The sequence below is a fragment of the Numida meleagris genome, chromosome 9 (genome assembly GCF_002078875.1).
Source record: "Numida meleagris isolate 19003 breed g44 Domestic line chromosome 9, NumMel1.0, whole genome shotgun sequence".
Classification (NCBI taxonomy): Eukaryota; Metazoa; Chordata; class Aves; order Galliformes; family Numididae; genus Numida; species Numida meleagris.
The window spans coordinates 15,263,983-15,271,348 of NC_034417.1; the positions used below are offsets into that span (position 1 = coordinate 15,263,983).

At 41.1% G+C, this 7,366-nt stretch overlaps 1 long non-coding RNA gene across 1 annotated transcript in view; it reads right to left on the bottom strand.

The window, feature by feature from the left end:
• The window catches only part of LOC110403922, a 63,776-nt gene extending 58,851 nt beyond the window's left edge, over nt 1-4,925 (bottom strand). Inside the window, exon 1 of the long non-coding RNA XR_002441908.1 lies at nt 4,714-4,925. This is a non-coding gene — a long non-coding RNA (uncharacterized LOC110403922). The remainder of the gene's footprint in view (nt 1-4,713) is intronic.

Sequence of the window (7,366 nt, forward strand, 5' to 3'; positions counted from 1 at the left end):
AAAAGATAGTTCTGACCCTGCAGCAGGAGAGGTGGATCCCCCTGTCTGTCTGCTTGCCTGCCTGCCTTTCTTCTTTCCATCCTGCTGTCCTTCCTATTCTTTTTCTTAAAGTTTGTTTCCAGTTAATTGCTAAAGTTTTGCTTTCACAGTAGCTGAAAAACAAACATTTGCAGAATAAGAAAACTCTTGAGCCACAGAACAAAACAATCATGGAGGAACAACAGCTTAAGCTGTGCGTCTCAGTGTTTAGGATATGTTCTTTGACCATAGGCCATTCATCATGTATTGCAGCTATTGCCAGTGGTTAGACCACAGACATCCAATTGCTCAGAATTATCTCCATGACATTCTCCAGTTAAGTTAGTGCACATGGCAAAATACATCATATACTTATGGTTAAACTTTAAATGCGACTCTCAGAAGGACCTTTCTAAAGGACTTCTAAGTACTATTTCTTTCTAACTTGTCCTTTAAGCATGTGAATATGCTTGTTACCAGCATCTTTCTTCCCGGTCTGATAGAATTAGAAATGTAAGTACCCGGAACAGCTAGAGGAGTAGGCTCAACCCTAATGGAAATGTACAGGCTGCAGACCTATGATCATGTTACAGGACAGACAGTGCATGCTGTTTTGACAGATCCTGGGGTGGAAGGGCCACGTACACTTACGCTACCTTTGCCCTACTAGTAAACTCGAAGCTGATCATTGCAAACACCGGAAGCATCCCTCAAGGCTATAAGGAACACTTCAATTATGTTAAAGATAGATGAATATAGAGCCATGTTTTTATGAACTCTACAATAAACAGTACCGTGGCCACAGAATATCTTTCATTTGGGAAGGTGTGTGCACAGAAGGCAGTGAACTCATTTCCAAACAGTGAAAAGCCCTTTTACAACAGCGGAATTGTCATGACAGCATCCTTCTATAAAACCAGCCCAAGAGATGCTTCATGCTCCAAGAAAGCTGGTCTTTGGTCAGTCACTGGGCTGAAAATTTAAGAGTTTTCAGTGTAACCTCTGTTTGGAGAGGTTCTGTATGGACAAAAATATAACTTAAAAAAATAAAAAAAATAGCAATATCCTCAGCACCCAGCTAGGAAATCAAGCACAGATTCTAAGAGTAACTAAGTTAGACTACATGGAGCAAACAGGAAACGGGAGGAGGTGAGAAGAGGGGAGAAATTTGAATGCTTTATGTTTCACGTTCAGTTGATCTAAAAGACGATTCACCTCTGGTGGGGGAAACTATGTTGCACCAGGGAAAAATTTGGCAAAGAGAGTTTTGTTTTCCAAATGCCTTAAATGGTAAAGCTATCCCATACGCTGCAAAGGGTCAATAGAAGCCATATTCATGTATTTTCAATTTCACCCAAGCATAAATATTCATTGTGCTGTCTTTTTTCCGCTAAGTGAAATTTCAGGTACGTGAAATTACCTTGCCTCACAAAATTCCCTTACTTTCACAACACTAATTATAAGTAATTACTTGCACTGTTCCTTTAAGAATAAGAACATTATCAGCTAGCCCACCTCAGGGAATAAATATGCATCTCAGTCTGATGAAATTTGCACACAATACAGGTCAGGTAGTTAATGAAGCCATAAACCATAATATGTCTGAGGCACTAAACATCACCTTATTCATTTGGCCTTGGTGTTTAAGAGAGCAAGAGATGTTTATTGCCATGAGACACCCTCCTCGCCTTTAGGATCACCATTCATAGCCAGCTCTTTGTAAATAAACATATAACCTTTGCAATGGTAATTTAAGACTGTGCAGTAAAGAAGATGCAGTGAGTGCATGGAGAGTGGAAGAGAAGATAAAAAACCTCATGAATAAAGTCGAAGGCTGCAGGCTAAGGTGTTTATTAAGTCCCAAGCTGTTTTTTTCCTCCACTTTTCCTCTCTACTGAAATAAAAACAATGATTGCTATGATGCTCTAAAATTAGAGCACATTTGTCGTTTGTAAAAGCAGCTAACAACTGAACTTCAACTGTGCAACAGCATAATAGGTGTAGAAAATAGGTCTGCCCTAGGCCTAGCCTCTTCTGTTGTGTAATCAGCCAGTGAGAAAGCAGGAGATCAGCACAGATAATGTCAGTTTTCCACTCCAGAGTGGTGAAGGTATAAAAGGTATACATTAAAATGCATCAATGAAATACTGCAGTCCACCAGGCTGACTTCCCGGGACAACGTATCACACGCAACTGGTTACCTTTCCAGCTACAGTGTCGTATCTTTAGTATGTGTCACAAACAAAATCCCTACATTAAAATGAATAAAACCCTGAATCATAAAAGAAGACTTTACCTTTCAACCCCAGGATCTCAAAGCGTTGTGCAAGGAGGCGTGAATTAAACCTTCTGATGCCCTGAAAGGTAGTGAAAGAAGATAACTCTGTCTGTTTTATGGCTGGGAAACCGATACACAGGGCCCTGACCAAGGTCACGTAGCAAGTATGAGACAGATAATAGTTAGATCTCCTGATTTCTGCTCCTGTGTTTATTCCTCCCTTCTCGTGCTCTGCCTCTTAGTCTGAGAAATGGTGTCATAGCTTTCTCAAAAACTCTCATAATTCTCATTAATCCCTCTCCACTATTTCTACAACAGAAAAAGCAATGGTCTCCATGTTCACATGCCAGAGGGGTTCAACAAATACTTCAAATCACCAGTTTTGCCCATGATCACCAAATCATGATGAAACTGCATGCCTTCTAGGTCTTACTAAACAATCTGCAAAGAACATACTTTATCTTTTAACTCCACAAACCATACAAATGCCAGCCCCATCACTGTATTGTCTGAAACAGTGCATGCAGCCACACAGACAAATAAACACCATTTGTGACTTTTAATTGCTCATTACTACTATCAGTGATGGAAGGATTGTTTGATCTTTAGAGATGTTCAGCAGCATGATGGATTCCTCAGCGCAATCAGCATGTTTAATCACAAGGGCTTTTAAGCCACCTGTTTTTCCCTCAATTACTTTTTTTTGTTGTTATTATTATTTTGTTATTATTTTTGTTACAAGTTCAATTTTCTTGACTGTTCTATTTCTCAGTGCATCAATCCTATGACCCTGAGACTTAAAAATCAGCTGACTGCAAATACCAGGGACAGACCATCATCCCATCCCTCTTCGCCTAGCTACAATATACTCAGCAAGGACTAGCATCATCACTTCTATGATAGCATATGAATCTGAGATTGCCATGCCATGGGATCTTGCAAGTGACATATTGAGAAAAACCACTAACTACTTTGCATTGGCATCCCAGCGTAAACAGCTGGGATATTCTGGGGAATTTGTGCTAATCTTATCCTTTTCAAACATTCATGTGGTTTGCATTCAAACTCCAGAGGACTTCTACACCTCATTGCAGCCACAGAAGCTGGTGGATATAGGTTAGAATATGAACTCGCTCTGCTGTGACTGGCTGGTAACAAGGAAAGTGGGTAGATCCAATAACAAATACAATATAATGACATATTAAAAATTTGGGAAATTGTAGGAGTCATGTTTCTCATTCAGAAGCAAACTTAAAATAAACTTGAAAGCCTGCAAACATCACAATTTTTGTCTGATGAAAAAGTCTCGACTGAACAGTTCAGTGAAATGACTTTGCAAGAGTATATGAAAGACATACCACAGGCAAATTGAGACACAAAGTTTGGGTTTTTGATCCCAGAGAGAGAAAATAATGTGTCCCTCCATTTATCCATGAACTCTGCAGCTGGCAGGGACTGCTTTCTGTTAGTAATTACCGTGAACAGATGAGGGAAGATTTTTTTCCCCTTTTATTTTGACCTGCAGTTAAAGAAAATTTGCTTGTTTTATTTTAGGTTTAAAAATGATGAGGCAGCATCAACCTGTGTTTCACCCCAGAGCTGTTGATTTTCCCCTGTCTTCTACCCCCTCCTTCCTTTCTTTCTCCCCTCATCCCCCAGAATCTTAATTTATTTCAGACTATGAGTGTGCAGATTCCCAATTTAGTGAGAAATGCTTGCTGCCAAGGCCCTTCGGGGGCTTTCTCTGCAGTTTATTTTCTTAACTACAAGCTTCAGGTTGTTTTGTGTATGTGAGTGGTGGGGAAGGAGGGAGGGAACTGCATTCCTTCCTCCAAATTTACAACATGAAAAGTTCAGATTTGCTTTTAGCTGAGTAAGTTTCGTCCTTCCTTGTCCTGCTATGTGTTTTGTTGCTGCCTTCCTTCAGCAAACGCCCAGCCTCAGTGACTTCAGTACAAGTATTAGATACATACCCTGCTAAAACACTTATTTCCCTTCACTCCCTCTTTCTTCTCTGCACCTGAAGTGCCAAGCTACAGAACATCTTAGGGTTCTGGACTTACCCCCTTTACCTGCTGCAGTTTTTCATAGAATCATAGAATTGTTTGAGTTGAAAGAGACCCTTACGGGCCATCTAGTCCAACTCCCCTGCAATGAACAGGGACGCCCACAACTCAATCTGAACTTCTGAACAACCCACCTGGAGCTCAGCTGCACCATGGCACAGAGCTGGGCTACTCCCACTGCAGGCCTGGCCCTGTCGGCACCAGGCCACAGAGGCACCCGCCATGTGCACCCCATTAGGCCCGAGGATTTCCCAGGCGGAAACGCAAGAGGCCTTGCCTCGCTCCAAGTTTTAAAAAATCTTGGTTGCTGTTCAAGTGGGAGGAAAGCCAAACGGATAACAAAAAACAAACCTGTTTCCTGCGCGCTGGAAAGCCTGCGTCAAGGCCAGTTGTAGCAGCTTGCAGTGTTCCAGCCGGGGGGACAACTCTGGAGGGGGATGAAGGGCCCCTTGGGCGCTGACCCAAGGCAAGGAGAAAGCTCCCAAAGCTCTCCGCTCTGTATTGCCTTCTCCACAGCCCATCCCAGCAGCAATTATTATTGGCTTTGCTCTACTTCTGGGGGCCTCAGCAGCACGTCCCTCCTGAAGGGGACACTGACAAGGTGAAAAGTGAAGCAGCCTGTCACTAGAATAGTCACAACAGCACAAAGGTTTCAAAGACTCGACCCAAACACCACTCGATCCTTAGAGGAATGTGTACATTAGAACAAGAAGCAAGTGCAGGAAACTCCAGTATGTCATCAACAGTCCTCGAGCAATAGTAATAACTGAGGAAATTATTTATAACAAACTATTCACTCAGCTCCAAACAGAGGACAATAATATGAAAGTAGTTTTATTTTTGTAAAAAAATAATCCTAGGCAGGTTTTCTTTAGGGAAAGCAAAGTTTCTCTCCTCTTAGCCCACTTCCTGCAATTCCACAGTGCAATTGCATGTTGGGAATTTACCCAAATTTATTTTTATGCAGATTATGGTACTCTCATATTTCCTTAATACAGTTTCATAGTCAATTTCCTTTGTTCATGCTAACTGAAAACTGGTTAGCATACGCCTCACAACTAGCCATTGTCAGGCTCGGCCTGTATTTGCAACTCTTCTTGGGTGTTTTTGGTGGAGGAACTTTTTGACATGCAGTTTAAATTAATGTGTTTAAAAGATAGATAGGAGAATTTTTCATATTTCCAGAGAGTTATGTGCACAGTGGGCTTTTAGTTGTCTTTTTTGTTTAGTTCTTCTTTTATAACTGGTTTGCCCCATGATCACCCAGTGTTTCAGATGACTGCAAGGGATCTGTTTTACTCTGTTCCTGGTTCCAAATAGCCGTGGTCAAAAATAAAAGGGATTTTTATGAGGCTGATCCAAAAGCTGCATCTGGGACTGTCAGCTCTCAAGGATGCTGTTCTCAGCATAGCATGTAGCCACTGCACTGGTCCAAAATGTTCCTGTGAGGTAGCTTCCTCTGCTACACGGAATCAAAGGTGAAGAAGCAGAAGAATTAAGTGGCAGTGAGGCAAAAGTCACCTATTACAAACCACCTCTCCTTTGTGCTCAATGGCACTACTAACACCCTAAGACTATCCATGCCACAGGGCTCTGGTAAGAGGTCCTGTGTGATCTGGTCTCCTTCTCAGAGGCAAAAGCATTAGGGGAGGCTGTGCCAGAGGGTAGAGGAGACAGAGCAGATCACGCTAAGAGAAAATTCTAGCCTAGAGGAATGGAGGGACCAGATCAAACAGAGAAAAAAAATAATCATGTGCCATCTGCAAGTCCTTTGTGGTCAAGTCATGGAACAGTGGGACAGAAAACAGGAGAGAGAAGAGAGAAAGAGATTTTCTGCATTTGTTCTCCTCCTTCTAGCTCAATGTATATTTGGATCAGTTTACCCAGTTTCTGTAACTCGGGGAACAGATGGTGTCATATTTGAATATAAAATGAGTTTTCATTTGCTTTGCCATAAAAGAAAAAAAAAAAACAACAAACAAATAAGAAAAAAAAAAAAGCTCACCCAAAAATGATGCTATAGTTTTTTTTACAGACCTGTGGTCTCAGTTACAAGCTGAGTTTGTTTCAGTTCCCGGATCTAATTTGTGGTCTATTATGGTCCTTTTATGCCTGCAGATGTACAAAATGAAAAAAAGTCCCTTCTACAAATGGAAATACTTTTCTACTTAGACAATGTTCATGTTTTGGGGAAAAGTGAAAAACTGTTTAACCACATTTGGCAGCAAAATTCCAACTGTACAGGCACAGAATTTGCTGTTGTTTCTCTGTGCTGTGTAGCTTTGAATTCAATTAGAATTCAAACCTACTCCTTTTTAAAGGTTCAGTTATGTTACAGGAAACAGCTTCCGAGATGAACAGTTTTTCTCATGGTACATTTCTTCAGGACCTGTGAGAAGGACTGAGAAATCACAGAAGAGAACCTCTTCACGTAGCAATCCCAGGGAAAAAAAGAACATGGAGTTCCAAGAGATAGCAGATTGAACAAAATGGGATTTCAGAGCTGAATGGGTTGTGGCTGCTGTTCTTCTTTTCTAAGGCATAAGTTTCATCCCTGAAGAGCTGAAATAAGGGATCTGATTAACCACTCCAGTTGTATGCCAGTGCGACATTGTAATGTCATCGCAGTAATCAGTGGAGTTAGGCAGTCATAAAAATAAAATCATGTAGTGACAGAGGAAGCCAACAGGTCAGATGAACAATCAAGACCTTTTTCTGAGTCTATCTGCAGTCTTTCACTTGTATCACTTCTCCTCTGCTATGATGCTTATAAAAGTTTTGGGCTGTTTGCAGGTGCCAAAATATTCTCAGAATAAATTTGCACTGAATTTAAGACAAGCTGACTGAAGACCTCTCCTGAGTCCTTTATTTTCTCAAATTCCACAATTACGATGTTATTGTAAGTAGAGCCTTTTTTTCCTCTTTAATTTACACTCTGCTGGCTCACATATTACCCTCCAACACATCTATAAAAGACCTTGGTCGCTGAGGTGGGGCAGCAATT